The sequence below is a fragment of the Talpa occidentalis genome, unplaced genomic scaffold (assembly GCF_014898055.3).
Source record: "Talpa occidentalis isolate TD23 unplaced genomic scaffold, MPIMG_talOcc4v2.1 talOcc4.6, whole genome shotgun sequence".
NCBI lineage: Eukaryota > Metazoa > Chordata > Mammalia > Eulipotyphla > Talpidae > Talpa > Talpa occidentalis.
Window position 1 is genome coordinate 86333995 of NW_023604972.1, and position 18350 is coordinate 86352344.

The 18350-nt window shown below is 38.6% G+C and overlaps 1 protein-coding gene across 1 annotated transcript in view; it reads left to right on the top strand.

Moving 5' to 3' along the window:
- The window catches only part of PIK3R1 (phosphoinositide-3-kinase regulatory subunit 1), a 470555-nt gene that overhangs the window by 319099 nt on the left and 133106 nt on the right, over positions 1 to 18350 (top strand). The gene's annotated exons all lie outside the window — the stretch shown is intronic.

Genomic DNA, 18350 nt, shown 5'->3' on the forward strand with positions numbered 1-18350 from the left:
TCAAATGCACTGACAGAACCTCTTGGCTTAGAGCATTTTGCAAATATGGTCCCACCCCCCCACCCCCCGCCCCCCGCCCCATTTTGGAGATAAGGAGACTGAAGTTAAAGGTAACTTTCCCAGGCTTACCCAGTTAGAGGAATTTAACTTATATAGCCTAAAAGTCCAAATCCTTTCCAGAAGATAAGTTTAAGGTAGTGCTCCTCCCAGGGAACCATATCAGGTTTACATTCAACCACTAAGCTTATGCTCACATTGCTGGCTAAAGAGGCACAGCCTGAAGGTGACTTCCTGAAAGGAAAAAAAAAATGTGTAAGTGAGTGGGAACTGGGCAGAGGATAGAATATGGAATTTTAAAAGAAACCGGGTGGGGGGTGGGGATTATAATCTCTAAAGAGTTACCCAAGATTGTAGGATGCCTTGGGGCGTCCAGAATGGAAAGGAAAGAGTGAAAAAAAGTTCCCCTTTAAGGGATCTGGTTAAGTTCAATACATAGAAACACTTTCCTTCAGAAACTGCAGGGAGCCCAAAAAGCCTGAAAGAAAAAGACCATGCTCTCCAAAGGTGGGCCTGGCTAGGTGTAGGAGGAAAATGGAGTGAACCTTAATCAGAGGAAGTTCAAAGGAAGAACCAGGTCCTGGAGGGAAGGAAAACAGGGAGGGGCCTGCACAGAGCAAAAGTGAAGCCTGAGCTAAACTACAATTTATCAAATCTCTCCATAGCCCTAAAATGTCTTGCATCAGAGCTTGATGCAGTGTACTCCGATTCGCTATACAGCATGGGGACAGTAATGCTGCAGAATTAAATAGAAAAAGTCAATAACTCCCCAAAGTGCCATCTTTAAAGGAGAATTTCTTCTTAGCTTAGACGCATGGTCATTAACAGCAGTGGCATAACCTGCAGCAATGCCAGGAATGTGCTTCCATGTGCCGGCTGCCTCCCTGGTAACTTCTGCTTCATCATGACCTGACCCCAAGCCCTACCTCCAGTGGTTACAATGTGACTCCTGTTCTCTACCCACAGCTTCAGAACAGAATCCATCCAGCTTTGTTACAGGACCTCAACCCCCCAAAAGTGGATCCTTTGCCCTCTAGGGAAAGATTTCACCAGAGCATGGCAGGTGTAGATGAAACCAGGAAGGGCTTTATTAGAAAGACTCATGCATGACAGAGCCATTGTGGGAAAGGAGAATATAACCTTGGCTTTCCAAAGAGAGTTAGGAGATATTTAAAGGGTGACTCCCTGAGGCAGGGAGGAGGGGAGCAGTGCATAGCTTGTTCTGGGTTGGGCTACCCCTGGGCTTGCACAAACAGCTTTTATTCCAACCACGCATGCGGGCTCTCTGCTTTCTCCCTTGAGGAGAAGATGAAATAATCATTAATCAAGATCTAATGTGTAGTCTTATCAAGGTGCCTCATGGTCAGTGTAATGGGCAGAATTGCTTGCATAGGGCTTGCCAGTCCAGGATTTAAGCCACCTGTTCAAACAGGACGGGGCAGCTCAACCTACGGACTCACAATTTCCTTTACCAACGCTGTCTTAGCTTCTGCCATTAACCCACACTGCCCTCCTGATTCTCCTAGTCCTGACTCTGGTGCTTCCTCAGTCACTGTCCGAGTTCATCACTAGGCTTAGTAACTTACAAGAGAGAAATGGTCAGATTGTGCTAACATGGATTGGATCTCAACTGTGACCTTCAGTCTTTGTGAAGCAAGAGAAGATGTCTAGGTTTACATATGTAACTCTATGTGTGAATAATATATGTATCTATGAACACACACATATTGACACACACAGTGTCGTCAGCAGCTTATTTGAAATTGATTTCCCAAAGGGGCGATGAAAATTGAAAACTTCATCAAAATAAGACAACCTGAGTAGCGCATGTGGCCAAAACCATTAAAATGAATGAGACAGTTATGCTCCTGGCATGGGGCCATGCTGCTTAGGCTGCAGCGCTATCACAGCCCTCTGGTTAATCAGCAGCCCTCCAAGGACAGCTGCTATTTGGTCGGTGAATGCATTTCTGTTTGGCACATATCGTCACATTGTTGAATACTTGAAGTATGTTGTTAGCAAAGCAGACACAGAGGATTATATTCTTAGGATTTGACCAAGGCAAAGCTTACTAGAGAGCATTTTTCTTTAGAAACCTTATCTTGTGCTGTTAATGGCATCTGAGCCAGCATGTTTTCCATTCATGTGATTTACCAAAAAACAAAAGGATATTTGGGATGTCTAAAATGTTCACATTGGTACATACACCACTTTGGAAAACAGTTTGTCAGTTTCTTAAAAAGTTAAATATACATCTAACATAATAACTCAGTCATTTATCCCCTACATGTTTAGCAAGGAGAAATGAACGCATATTTTCATTCAAAAATTTGCACCAAAATGTTCATTGCAGACTATCATATGTCTATCAATGTCTACCAATAAATGAATGGATGATAAGCAAATTATGGTACACCATACAATGGGCTACTACTTGGCAATAAAAAGGAATGAGTTATTGATACAAAAAAGCAACATGGATAAATCTCAAAATAAATTGAGAGAAGCAAGGCAAATGAAAAATATATCTTGTAGTATTCCATTTAGATCAGTTCACATTTTCTGGAATTTTATATTATACAACATAAAGCAAGTCAGCAGTTGTCTGGGGTACAAGGAAACAAGTTTATTAACTTGATTTTGGTGATGGTTTTGCAGGTGTATACCTATGTCAAAACTTAGAAAATTCTAAACTCTTAAATACTGCTTATTGTATTTCAATTGTAGCTCCAAAGGTTTTGTGTAAAAAGTAGGGAGTGTGTGGATAATAGGGAGACTGTGTAAAAAGTGGGGAGTGTGTGGATAATAGGGAGACTGTGTAAAGTGGGAGAATGTAGATAACGTAAGTAAAGTTAGTGTGTATAACCTTCTATAAGGAGTTGCTTAAGAAGACATTTAGTGGTTAATTCAGATAATAGAAGGTGGTTTCTAAAAAGTTAGAATATATTTATTTTGCATTAGTAATACCTCTCTCTACCATCTTTACCTCTTCTTGCCTCTTCTTACCTCCTGCCCCAGCCCTCTGATTGACTAAAAGTGTAGTTATTCAACTGGAGACATTTTGGTTTACTGTTAGGGATTATTCAAAATTAAGAGGGAAATTTGAAGATGAAGATGAAAGAGAATTAATGGAGGAAGTAGCGGTAGATGGAAATTAGAACATGGATTGGGAAGTTCCCTTTGACAAGAAGGAAGAACACTTGTTTTGGGAGACAAAAGGAATGGGCAAGTGGAGGGGGTAGAAAGAGACATGAGCACCACTTCCCAAATTATCTTCTCAGGGTTACTAGTGGATTGTCTTGTGATGACAATAGAAGATAGGGCAGATCAGCTAGGGTTTGAAAGTAGTAGAGAGTTTGGGATTGGTCCTACAGGAAGTCATTTGGGAGCTGACAAGAGGTAAAGGGGGGTGAGGAAACTTTGATAAAAGCAAGACCAGCATCTGAACTCACCTACCATGAACTTTTGTGGTGCCCACCCACCATGGTTTTGTCAACAATACTGGTGTATTCAATTAATGGTGGATTCAGTTTCTTTATTTTAATAGTGAAAATTTTATGTTTAGAATTCGCCAGCTTATATAATCCCAATTTTGTTGGCAACATCCAAACTTTGTAGTCATGAGCCAGTGGAACATACTTTGTCTCCCTCAGGTATGATTTGGGTGTTGACCTTGGCCACATCAATGTCATGGAGATTCACAGCCTCCTTGTCTGGGTGCTCATTAACTTTAACATCCACGGTGAATACAAGGGTGTTGTCTTCTTTCGTCTTCATGTCCAACTCGGGTCAGGGCACTTGAATATAGTGGTCAAATTCATTTCCTATGGGAATGTTCTTTCAAGGTTATTTAGGCTGCTTCAGCACAGCCATGTCTTGGGCTGCCAGAAGGTGGGTGTGCATAACAAATGGATTGTGGACACCTTTCGGTACTGCCTTCTTGGCCTTCAAAGCCTTTACTTTGGATTTGGGAGAGGCAGGGCCTCATAACATCAGCCTTCCTCCTCCATTTTCAGCACCATCTTCACGAAAAAACTCTGCTTTCATTTTCAGAAGGAGAAGAGTGTTTTTATCTTCAAAAAAAAGTTGAAGTTTGTTGTTAGATAAATAAATCATTCCATTAAAAATAATTAAGTTGCATTTTTCAAAACTGCTCACAAATTTTCAAATATGGGGAATAAGTGTATTTAAAGAAGTACTTGAGGAAGTATTTTGTCTCCCAAGCATTCATTTTACTGTGTAGTAACAGTATTTTTGTAACTATAAAAAAATGTTATTGTAATCATCTTTGCTAACATTTACTTTCTACTTTTCATATGACGGGCACTGTATTAGGGACTTTAAATATATTAACTTATTTAATGCTCATAGCACAGTTATACATGTCGCAAAGGAAAAAATGGAAGCAAAGAGAGGTTATATATACAGCTAGGACTCAAATTTCTGGCTCCAGGGCCCAGTGTGTCTATTACTGCTTTTATGAGCAGATGTTTTCACAGCACATCACATCCAAGTAAGTAGGACTGGAGGATTGTAAACAGAAAGCACCTTTCATTTTGTCTCCCACCAGCCTTTATTTACTCAGTAGGTCTAGTTCTGCCACTACCCTGAATGAAACTTAGAGCAGTCTCTTGACTTTCACAGTCACTCTCAGTAACATAAGATCCTACACTTAGTAATCTCTCTCTCCAGTCCAGAGCACAACTAAAACGGAAACTTTATTACTTGTTATTCCTTTCCCCAGAGCAGGACTAATACACGTTAACAACCTATAGAGGCAGAGGTGGAAGGGGAGTCAATCTTCATCTCCCTTCCTGACCTTGCCCTTAGCCTTCCTCCTCTGTGTTGCTGGCTGTGGTTTGTGACACCCATCCTCCAGGGGCAGAAGGCAGGAAAAAAGCTAAAGGGGCAGGAAATCTCTCCCTAACTAGCAGCAATGAGATACTAGTTTTCTCTAGCCATGGGTTGAAGTGGAACATTTCTCAAAGGCACTTTGGTGGCTCTCCCACTATCAGGGATTTCTCACCTGCAGTACCCCTGAGTAAGGACAGTCCTGGTGATTATCATCTTCTTCCTTAAATCCCAAGATATGTGACAGCTTCCTTCTGTCAGTGCCTTTCAGCTGTCCTGGAAGTTCTCTTGAATAAGACTATTGATGACCGACCCCCACGCTCCCAACCAGGTGTGCTCTGAACCATGTCTGTTTCCTGAGAAACTTTCCAGCACCATTTGCCCTGATGGACTCCAGTGGTTCAGGTCACCAATAGAGTCACCACCCCTTTGCTCAGCCACCCCCTTTAATCTTCCCCATAGGAAGTAAGGAGCACTTTTCCACCTAGACCATAAACTATAGAGGATATGGTTTCTTAGATTCTTGAAATCCCTTATAACTTGACTTGATACGAGGGAAAGAGTAACTTCTACTCATCCCATTATGTTTGGTGGAATGGACAGTACAGTTCTTACTCTTTCCAAAATATCTCCTGTGATCTTCAATCCTGGTGCTTTTATTTCATTTTACTGCAAGGGTTAAAAGTTGGAAATCTACATCTCTAATAAGAAAGTTCAGCAAGTTCAACCCAATAGAGTTCCTATACAGTATTAAAAACCAAATCAATACAAAGTAAAAAATCAAAATCAACAAGCAACTATAAACCAGAGACACACTACGGGGGGTGGGGAAGGAGGGACCGGGAAAGGAAGGACTAGAGTCAAAATAAGGGGGGGGTGTGCAATTGTATGGGGAATATAACCAAAATGAAAATGCATACATTGTGCAAAGATGAAAAAAGATGTAAGAATTATATAAAATAAAATATTTAAATAAAAAAACTTAAAAAAATAAAATATTGAATTCTGAAAAAAAAAAAAAAAAACCCAAATGAAAATGAAGAAAAGGAATCATTCACATAGCAACAAGTTAAGGGTATCATAAATAAATCTAATTTAATCTATATAACATTAAGATGGAGCGTCAAAATATTTTTTGAAGAATATAAAACAAAGCTCCCAATAGAGAATTATGCTCTGAATTGTAGTGAGGAAGACAATGTCATAATGTCAGTTTCTTTCTCTGACATTATCTATAAATGAAGCAATTTTTCACCAAAAAGAAAGTGCCATAAAATGTTTGTCATTTAAGAATATGCAAGATATATACAAAATATGAAACAGCTAGCAATACTGAGTAATTCCAAACAAAGAAAGAAAGAATGGAAGGCTCGACTTGCAGGATTTTCAGACTTAAAGTTATGGTGAGTCCTGTGCCATAGTCTTAGTGCAGGAATAAGAGAGAGGAATTAAGGAATTGTACAACAAACCAAAATTAGTTCCAAACTTTGATGAGAACTTGTTATGAAATGTGGCATTAAAAACCAATTTAAAAAGATAACTCACTCAATAAACTGCATTAAGAGGATAAGTAAAAATAGATCTCAGCCTCAAAATAGTCAGAAACATAAGTCCCATGAAGAATAAGACTTAAGTATGTTAAAAGCAAAAACAAGACTCTAGGAATAAAATATAAGAAGCATCTTTTGATTTGGGGGAAAGGAAAAGATTTCTTACATGAGATATAAAAAACACAAAACAAAGAAAGATAGAAAAGTATAATTATGTTAAAGTATAAAAAAAACCTGTCAGTCAAAAGACGCAATAGCCAAATTAAACTTCTACCTTATCATTCAGAATAAAATAAAAAAAAATATCAACAAATTATATGGACAGAATATAAAGAACAGAAAACCTGGGTAGTCAATAAACCTATAAAAAGATGTTCAATTTTATTAAGCTTTGAGGTATGCAAATTGAAATAAATTCCATTCTTTATACCTTAGATTAGAAGTAACTAAAAAATGTAATAATACTAAGTATTGGAGAGGAATAAAATCCAGAAATTTCCACTCATTTGCTAGCTGGAGTACAAGGTGATACCAGGGCAGATGACAGTGTCTAATGTTTTACCTTAAAGTGTGAGGCAAATAAGACAAAATGTTGGCATTTTATGAAATTTGGTTGTTAAACCAAGAGTCTTCATTATATCTAAATTTAAATTACTAGTTTATTTTGAAATAGCTTCAGACATACAACAACATACAAAAATAGGGCAAGAAATTTCTGTGTGCACTTCCCCCACATTCCACAAATGTTGGCATCTTGCAGTACAATGACCAAAATCAGGAAACTCATAAATACACCACAAATATCTAATTATCAAAATTAAACTTACATTTTGAGAGTTTCATTTTAAATGCTGCTGGAGTTGTAAGCTGACTCAGCCAATTTTGCTATCAGCAAGGAGAAAATGTCTTCCTTGGCATGAAGTATTTAGAGACACTGCACAAGTAATAAAAAATATTTCTCCTTTTCCTGAAGATATGCAAGAGAGATTAGTTTCAGATAAGGTCTAAGAGAAAAATTTTATTCTACTTAAATACAATGTAACATTTATGTATATAAATGTAAATATATAGATGCACGGATGTACCAAACAGAAAAGTTTTATAAGAAAAGTCATTTTTATGGAGAGCTGTGTGGAGATTTCTGGACCTACTAAACATAGAGCTTCCATAGGATCCAGCAATTCCACTCCTAGGTATTTACCCAAAGGACACAGAAACATCAATTCCAAAGAGCACCTGCACCCCTATGTTTATAGCAGCACAGTTTACAATAGCTAAGCTTTGGAAACAACCCAAATGCCCAAAAATAGATGACTGGATCAAGAAGATGTGGTACATATATACCATGGAATATTACTCAGCATTCAAAAAAGATAAACACATGCAATTTGCAGCAACATGGATGGCGCTGGAAGGGATCATGCTCAGCAAAATAAGCCAGAAAGAAAAAGAAAAATACCGGATGGTCTCACTCATAGCAGGAATCTAGAAAACTTAAATAAGGGACCAGGAAAATGAATAACTATAAGAAAGTGAAAATCAAAATCAACAAAAATCTATGAACCAGAGGCACTTTGGGGGGGGGGTGGCGGGAGGGGAGGGATCGGGGTCAAAATGGGGGGGTTGCAATTGTATGGGGAATATAAAAATAAAATTTATTAAAAAAAAAAAGTCATTTTTAGATAATACATCTTGTTTGTTTTTTTTTTTACTATGGAAATTTTAGAATATGTGAAAGGGTGACTTTTTCACTTGAAGCAACAAAGGAACTTAAAAAACAGATACGCTTAGATTGTGAGTATTTGGAAGTGAGATCTGGGAGAGAATGTTTTTTAATAAGTAGCTACCGCAGTCACTCAGTCTCTCTTCCTCAACAAATATTTGATTATCCCCTCCTCCTCTAAGTCACTTTCTAAAATGTTTTCATTATTGATGCAATTGTCTAGGTAATTAAGAGAGCTACCAAAATTGGAATTTTTCTTCTTAGGTAAGGATTAAAGAACTTTACATTTCTATGGTTTAAGTGCATGGAGATTTGATTATTGGAGACTAGAGACTTTTTCAAGAACACTTTCAGGCCTCTGGCTCTGTGGTCAAAGCTATGGTTCAACATCAGGGAAGCTCATGCACACACACCCCTCACCTGCAAGACCCCAATGTCAGGGTGCAATGACTACTCCCACAAAGGCTAAAGTGACGTTTTCCAATTTGCTAGTTGATAAGAATCACTTGGGATATGTAAAGATGCCAGGTCCATGGACTCTACCTTAGAACCTTAGAGTCAGAATCTCCAGGGGAGAAAGAACCTCAGAATCTACACTCTTTACAACATCCCAGTCGAGTTTTATAAGCAGGAAAGTCTGGGAAACCAGAGTGGAAGCTATATCTGGCAGGCTTGCTGCCACCTGGCTGCGCTGGTGAGGTAACCTCAGTGCGAGCTGGTGATATTGGCATAATCATGTCCAGAGCCAAGAGGCTGGTTGTGTGCCACGGTGGAGAGAGGATGTGCTAGGGACAAAATAGTTCAAGAGAGAAGGGGGAGGGAGACAGGGCAGGTCATAGAGCCATCCTTTCAGTAGTCAATGCGCTCCCATTCCATTCCATTCATTGCTCTGGGCTCCCACCAGGCTGGGTCCCTCCCCAGGCCCACCCACTCATCAAGGTAGTGGGGGAATTTGAGAGAAGGAAGTGCCTACTGGGCATGCTGTCTGCGCCAAAGTCATCACTACTGTATTCTATCGCTTTAGAAAAGTGTTATTGGTAAAGGATTCTTCCTGTAACAACTGAGGCCAGTTACTAGCCTCGGGGGATAATAATTTGTGCCAGCAAGATGCCATAAGTTTGGAAAATTGCTCACATCACGGGCCTTCAAATCTCAGGGGTGGGGGGAACAGAAAAGAGAGAAAAAAATTCAATAAAACCACAGACGGGCTGAGAGGCTGTTAATTCATCAATCTGCAAATCTGGGCTCAAGCCAAACTGGGTAGCTGTCAAAGCAAGTATGCACCAAATTAAAAAGCTTTATCCACCAGGTGATGATTCAAATGAGGGCCCTTCTAGGAGTTCAACTTAAAGATATTGATAGAGACAAGAAGCATTAAAAGATATAAACAAGTATTTGATGCTACCTATGGTGGGGGGGTCAATGTATCTCATATTTCATATAGTTCTTATTTATAATATGTGTTGTAAAGCAAATTCAATTGTTAGAAATGGAGGACATTTTTAAGCTATTGTTAAAACTAGAGAAAATGTAATTAGGAACATAATAACAATGGCCTGTGTAGCACAAATACCAAGTTAGTCATGCTAATCCCTGCATGTTTACTGTCTCGGTCCATCCTCAGAACAGCCCATGAGATAGTGACTGTCATTCCCATTTTACATATGAGAAGCTGGTGCTGGGAGATATTCCTTTACTTCCTCAAGCAGATTGCTTTCCAGAGTCCAAAGTCAACCACTTTGTTATTCATCAAACCTAGCTGCTATTCTGCAAAATTTCTTGAGCCCAAGTCATCCCATTTTCTTATGTTATTTTCTCCATATCTGTGTATTACACTGACATTCTTCACCTCCACTCACCTGACTTGTCCTGACTTTCACTGTGACAGTGTGTCTGCTCCAAAGTCATTCTCTAATGTTGCTACTTAAATGCCACTCTGTGGGGGCATTTTCCCTATGACTTAACTAGATCCCAGAGCTACGTGAGCGTGAGATCATGTCTTGTTAGCTCATTCTGTGGCCTCTCCACAGTACCAGGTATTCCTTAGATAATTGTTAAATACATGGTATATCAGCGACATAACAGTGCTTATGTTATTGTAGCTTAAAGAATAAAAGTAATGAAAGCATTTTTTAAAATGTACTAATTTGTGTTGAGATTTAGGTCTAGTATTCTTAGTGAGAACAGTTTTCAAATGTAAGAGTTTATGGCTCAAGATTATTTTGTTATTAGGAGAAATTAGTAAAAAAAAAATAATATCTGCAAGCTCTGTGGCCCACATATGGGCCATAGTGTGTCAAATATACATTTTGCAAATCATTTCATTGTCAATCTCTATTTAGTCAACCTTGACTGCTGCCTGCAGTTAACGGTCATGTGTATTTTCTCTATAAAGCAGCAACAATTTGAAAAATGAAGATTGCTCCCACTGCAGTATCCTCAGATATGCCTATTTGTCATCACTAATTACATTTCTGACTCTATAACTATTTCAAAGTAATTTATAGGAACAAAATTCATTATTCATACAAACCAGTGACAGATGTCAAGGATGGAGAGTTATAGCCAGCAGGTCTCACTAATCAGCATTTCCCTTCTTCAGCCCGCCTGCTGCACAATTTACGCCCTATCTCCATGATCTCCAATAAGCTTTATTCATAGTAAGCCTTAGGGAAATCTGAAGACAGTCTTCAGAAAATCAGTGACAGCCCTCTACCATTCAGCTTTTTCAGGTTTCACATAAAACATCAAAAGTAAGTTTGTCTTTTAGAAAGAAGAATTTCTTCCAAAGTATTTTCAATAAATTGGGTAGAAGTGTTCTGTTCAATCACCAAAATGGGCAGCTGAACTCCTTGTTGTATCATTAATGAAGCATACATTGAGAGTTCCCTTTGAGGAGGTGCTACTTAATCATTCTTTTTTCTTCTTGACATTTATACTTTGCAGTATTGGTATATTTTTTATTTATTTTTTTAAATATTTATTTATACAAGCACTGGGCACAGTCAGAAGCACGGGAGGGTGAGAGAATTCGCCAGAGTCAGAGCGGGGAACAGAACAGGCAGACTGAGGAAGCACACTGCTGAGGGGAGCAGCGGGCATGGCAAGAGAGGTCTGCGTGCCCTGTGGGACCCTCGCCGGCAGGATCAAACTGGCGCTGCAGAGGCTGTGGGCAGCTTCGCAGCCCAGTGCTCAACCACTGTGCCAACAGTGGAGGCCCTGGTGTATTTTTTTAATTGAGTTTATGTTGGCTTATATTATCATTGGTATGTCGAAAGTATAGGATCCCCTCTCTCAGGTATAGCCACAGTAGTGGCTATCTATCGCCAAATCACCCATAGTCCCCCACCATAATCCATTGTGCTTTCTTCTCTTGTTCTTCTCTTTCCCCAACTTCCTCCCCTCTGGAGGCTTCAGTCCTATAGCTAGCTTTCAAGGATTACTTCTTAAGCTTGTCTTCATCTGAACCTTGGTTTTGTTTCTCTGTTCCACATATGACATCAGCTGGTGTTTATCTTTGGACTTATTTCACTTAGCATTATCCTTTCTTTCTTTTTTTTTAAGATTTATTTATTAGAGATTTATTTATTTATTTATTAGAGATTTATTTATTTATTTATACAAGCACTGGGTACAGTGAGAAGCGGGAGGGTGAGAGAATTCACCAGAGCCAGAGCGGGGAGCAGAGCAGGCAGAAGGACAGAGGTACACTGCTGAGGGGAGCAGCGGGCGGCAGGAGAGGTCTGCGTGCCATGTGGGACCCTCCTCTGGTGGCCGGGAGCAGCCGGGGATGGAACCGGCGCTGCAGAGGCTGCGGGCAGCTTTGCAACCCAGCGCTCAACTGCTGTGCCACCGGGGAGGCCCAGCATTATCCTTTCTAGCTCCATTTGTGTTGCCAAAAATGACCTGAGTTTATCTTTTTTGATTGCTGAGTAATATTCCATTATGTATGTATGTACCACACCTTCTTGATCTGCTACTCTGTTTTAGAGATCCTAGTTTGTTCCCACAGTTTGCCTACTCTAAATAATGCTGCAATAAACACAGGAGTACAAGTTTTCTTTCAAATTAGTATATTTGAATTTGGGGGTTTGATGCCCAGAAATGGAATTACTGGATCATGTGGCAGGTCCATTTTTAATCTTTTGAGACACTTCCCTACCGGGGCTCTACCAGTCTTCATTCCAACTGAGGGTGTTCAAAGACACCCTTTTAACTACACCAGCCCTTGTTTCTGATCTTTCTAATAAGGACCATTCTCACAGGTATAGGGTGCTAGCTCAGTGGGGTTTTGATTTGCATTTCCCTGATAATAAGTGATGATTACCATTTCTTCACATGTCATTTTGCATCCAGATGTTTCTTTGGAGAAGTACCTGTTTAGCTCTTCTGCACATTTTTTTATTTAGTCATTGTTAAGGTGATTTTTAGGGTCTATATACTATAAAGAAATTATCTTCGTTGGCATACAAAACAAGTGACTTTTTAATAGATTATAATGTAATCTGTTGCCAATCACATCCCTACTTCTGTAGAATCTACTTTGGTTGAAGTTTTAAAAAGTAATGTTCCATGTATACCCTATGTGTTGCCATTGTATGTGTTCCATTTTTTCACTTAATAAGTCACTTTACCTAAATTTTCTCTTCTAATCCATATTCACTGCTAGTGAAGAAAGATGTGACAGTTTGACCTATTAGAAAGTGTGTGTGTGTGACCTTTTTTAAGAATCCTAAATTTATTGAAAGAAGCATAAAATACAAGAAGGATATTTTGTTTTCTTCATGAGAATAGTACTCATGAAAATATATATCCCCCTGCTACAGATAGAAATCATGCCTTTTTTTTTTTTTTTTCATTGAGAATGGCATGGGGAAATTTGTACAGAACAGTTAATCCTAGAGAAAATACTTCTGTGGAAACACTCTAGCTAGGTCAGCATTTCTTTAATTATTCACTGCCAACTGTCAGTCTAATTGCAAATAATAGATTAGTCTTACATGTTGAAGGTCTCTGTATATCTCTGTATTTCAAAACTATTCCCAGCTCTCTATGATCTGGGAAAGAGTAGAAGCAAAGGCAATAGATGTCTTTTAAAATGACTCCTGCTGAAAAGAAAATTTCCTTTTTAACTTTTCCCGTTATGTGTCCTTAGAAAAAAGTGTTGGTTAATGAAAATGCTAGGAGATTTAGCTCAGTTAAGCCCTGTGGATGTAAACTGAACAAACAAATTTTACTAAGAGCAGGAAAATATTCATCAGATTATATAAAAGGTATTATAAAACATTTGGTCTGCAAAGCAATAATCAAGTCTTCTGGACTTGCAAAAATCCAGGATTATAAATCCTGCAAAAATCAGGATTATAAATTATGTTTACACAAGACTAGGCCTGAAAGAAGTTAGCCTATTAAAATGTAGGATTTATCTCAAAGTAACAGGCTATAGGTCTTTGGATTATGAGTCTTGGCTGCCAATGGATACATTCAGTGACTCTAAAATGGTTCATCATTCTTGTCTAGACAAACCTTGGCAAACATTTTTTCAGATTTTGCTCCACGGTTTGAGTGAATCAGGGTCAATGCTTGAATTTCTGCTCAAGTGGTTAGCAGCCCTTGATAACGTGTCTGTGGACTAGTGATTACCAATTCAAAAATTGTGGAGACAAACAGCGAATTCCAATGAGAGAAGTGGAACTGGAGTAAACAGCAGAGTGGTGAGGACTGTGGCAATGTGGAGAGTTCAGACCTCATGTAAAGGAACAGCTACTATGCAGCGTCTAGCCTTGTTACCAAGAGGACTCATGGTCACAATGTTGTTAGATCTGACTTCACCAGAAAAACCAGAAACTTGTGGCTTTCATGTAAAAATATTCTCATTTTTCACACATTCAACTAAATCAAATATGTTAGAGCGTCATAGAGGATAATCAGAACACATCGCTTGCCAAGAGCTGGCTTTAGATGCAGCAGTTTACACTCCCTGCTTTAACTTCTAATGTAAACTAATTGATATGGGAATTATTAACTTGACATTCAGGGTAAAAGCTAAATCAGTTGGTCCATCAGTATAAATCCATCACAGCTCTTGAAAAAACACCTCTGATACCTCCTCCTGACTATGAATCATATAGGGATATAATGGTGGTCCCCAAAAGGATATGCCTATATTCTATTCCTCAGAACCTATGAGTGTGATCTTATTTCAAAAGAGGGTTTTTGCAAATGTCAATAATTTATTGATCCTAATATGAGCTATTCTGGTTAATCGAGTAGCAGGTATTCTTTATAAAAGGCACACAGGATAAACAGGGAGAACATCACAGAGGCAGAGATTGGAGTGATAGAAGCACAATCCATAGAACACCTGCCTAGTCATCAGAAGCTAGAAGAGGCAATGAATGGAATCTCCCCTAGAGCCTATTCTAGTAATTTTACTTTAATCTAAATTACCTCTTAAAAGATACTAGCTTCATATACAATTACATTTTTAGTTACAGAGGATTAGAACTTCAAGGTATGAATTTTTAAGGTGCCACAGTACAGCCTATAATAGGGTTCATCTCCCATCATTGCCCACACTCACTACATACCACAATACCACATGCCATGCCATGCCATGGCTTGAGCCAGAGCCATTGTCTTTGCCTGGAATAACCTTACTACACTTTTTTGAGAGGTAGAGTATAATGGTTGACAGCACAACTCTAGCATAAAAAAATCCTGGTTTAAATCCTGGCTCTGCCATTTATTTATTTTGTGATTTATAATTTATCACTTAACCTTCCTAATCTTAGTTTTCTCACTTGTACAAGAGGGATTTTACTGCTTACAAAAATTATAAAATCAGTTACTATGTGCTAAGCACTTAGAACAGTGCCTTACATACAATAAATGCTGTTTAAGAGTTTATTATAATTATTGTGCTCTGATGAACTCTTATTCATTATGGAAGGCTTCGGTCAAAGACTACCTCTTTTGGGAAGTCTCTAGCGTCACATTCATGTTCCCACAGAACCATTGTACCAATTATTTATATGCTTAATTATTAGTTGCCTTTGCCATTAGTCTGTAACCTTATACGGCCTGAGACCTCGCTTCTTAAATATCAAAAGTTCAGTCTCTGCAATTAGACAGCTTGGACCCACACCCCAGCACGAATAATTATAAGTTATGTGCCATTCTGCAATTTTATCTAAACTTTCCACATCTTGACCCATTCATCTGAAGAATGGGCATAATAATAGTAATACCTCACTGGGGCTATATAAAAATTAAAACATAGTAGGCTTAGAAGGATATATAGAGAGAGATATATAGAGAGAGTAAGAACCAATGATTATTAGCTATTACCTATTTTTCTAAGTTTTGTATATCCAGCATCTAGTACTCTGCTGAGTAATAATAGGTATGTTTAGTTTAAACTAAATAGTGTTTAGTCTAAATGTGATTGCAAAGACTTGAATGGTATCAAAGCAGATTAAAATTAATTTGGTTAGGCTTAGAAGTGGTCTAAGGGGTCCAAGAAAATGAGGGCCTGAACTGAGACAGTGGAGGCAAGAAGAAAATTGTAGTGAAATTTGCCAGCTTCAATTCTTGTTTGGATATGGAGACTGAAAGAACGGGGTGGGAGTCAAAACTTATTTCCATGATCCCTAAAAGTAGGTAGATGGTAATGCTATTGCCTATGGTAAGAAACAGAAGGGAAAGCAGATCTGTATGGAAAGAGACAAAATTCTATTCCCACTATCTTGAGTTTGACGTGTGAGATAGAAAACTATAGGGGCCCATGGAGACTAAGTGTATATATATGGAAAGCAAAAGCATTCCTCTTGTAGAATGAGTTGTGCTGGAATCAGAGAAGACTCCAGGATATCCTTCCCCAGAGAAGACCCAAGGATCACAAGCATGGTGAAACCCTTGGCTTCTTGCTCTTTCTAGCACAACTGATGTCAGTTCTCTCTTTACGTGAGCCTCGAATCTCTTCCTTCTAAGAGTCAAGGATCTTATACCACACATCAGTCTATACAAGTCAGACATGGAAAGTCTATTTCTCTTTAAATCTGCACCTATACCTTCCTAGGGCGTCCATGGCTGCTGCAGTTGAATATCTGCCACCATATTTTATTTTTTTATCAATTCTTTTACATCATTGTTCATTTTTAAATAATGTTTGCTTGCCCCCACCTCCTCGGGTGTAATCCCCATAGTTTCCTTCACCAGTGCACCATCACCTCAGTCCCCTGTGCTCCTCTCTCCCTCCTTCTGATTCCTCTCTCTCCTCCTCCCCTGCAGGATGTCTCTGATTTATAATTGTCTATTTTTGCTTTGTTGTGTTTTGTACTGTTATTATTTTTTACAGTGATGTCTTATTTGTTTCCCCTATATTCCTGCTATAAGTGAAACCATCCAATATTTTTCTTTTTTCTTCTGGCTTATTTCACTGAGCATAATTCCCCCTAGCTCCATCCACATTGCTGTGAATGGCAAGAGTTTGTCTTTTTTGATTGCTGAATAATATTCCATTGTGTGTATATACGACATCTTCTTGATCCAGTCATCTATTTTTTTGCATATGAAAAATTGTTCTGCCACAATATTGACCTGGAAAAACCAAAAGGCACAGCCTAACAGTCACTACCAGGATAATAGTGAATTTATTTGTGTGGGCAGTACATTGGGAAAATGAAAATGAGTTCATTTCTCAGGTGTTTTGTATTTAGGCTGTTTTTGAGAGACATTGTCTAATGTCTGCTCTGATAATCTGGCTTTAGGGAAATCATGTGAATTAAGGGGTTTCCAAAAAAAAGAGAAGAGAGGTAAGTAAAAAGGCAAAAGCAAAATGCTTCTTGGTATTATTTTAGTAAAGAATCAAATGATATAGAATATAACCTTGCAATAAATTTTCATGTTTAAATTTTAAAAAAAATTTGAGGTAACATTGATCTACAATACTATTATGATGCAAAGGTGTAGGTTCACACCTCTTTCAATATATGTCACCACACAATTGCTACCTCGCACCCATAGTCCTCCACCATAATCCATTAGATCCCCTCTTTCCTTTGCTTTCTACCCTTGTGGGTAATCTCAGTTTTACTTGAAATAAAATTTCATGGACAAAGACTGAGTAAGGAGTCCTCAGATTTTCCTACCACAAAGAACTGGCTGCTCATGTTATGTTTTGGCTGAAATCACTAAGCCTGCTCATTTCAAGTCCATATACTTAAGCAGTAGCTACAGTTTCCTTTTTTCTTCTCAAACACAAACATGACCCTTGAGCATGTTTCCCGATGGCAAAATTCTTTCTAAAATGGGATCTTAGATGTAACAACAAAAAGAGAATTATAAATAACATTTATCATACTTATACAACTTAAGGCTTTGTAACTAACCCTTGAAACACTCTTTGAGTAGATATTGTTATTATCCCCAGTTTACAGATCAAGAACCCAAAATGTAAAGAAGTATCTCATCAAATGTTTTATTCAAACTCAGGATTGCCATACTTCTTAGCCTGAACCATGTTATACCACCCTGTCTTTAAGAGTTACTTGCAAAAATGTTAGGCATTAAGCTCGTTTCCCAAGTGTTCCATTCTTTCTTGATGAGAAAGTTCTCTGTCAGCTGATGCGCAGGAAGATCTTAGTCAAGGAAAGTAGGTCTGCCACTGGACAGTCGTCCTTCCACCACCAAACATGGTGGCATGAACCTAAGTTTAGAATCACATCCTCCCAGGGGCGCGCAAGACTTAGATGGATTCTGTGTATCTGATGGCTGCTGTAACCCTCGTCAGAGTGCTGAAGGCCAGGCCTGACAGTGGGCTGGCTGGAGCTTTATCTAAAGACTAGTGTAACTTGGAGCACTGTTACCCCAAAGACCATTCTTTAGGGAAGACTAAGTGTTTATATTGAATAACTCCTGACCAGGGCCACTTTATAATTTACTTTTGTTAAAATCGATTAAGTTGAGGTGAAGGGTTTCCTATGTCTAGAGATAATTTTCTTTTGTTGTAGATCTTCTGAAATTCATTTTTGTTACATTCATTGATCATGATCCCTCCCCATTGCCTCCCAACTTACTGCTGATAGATTTGAAATGGATCCTGATTGCCCCACACATGGGTCAATATTTTAAGTCTTGATTTGTTAAGAACTAATAGCAGAACAAAT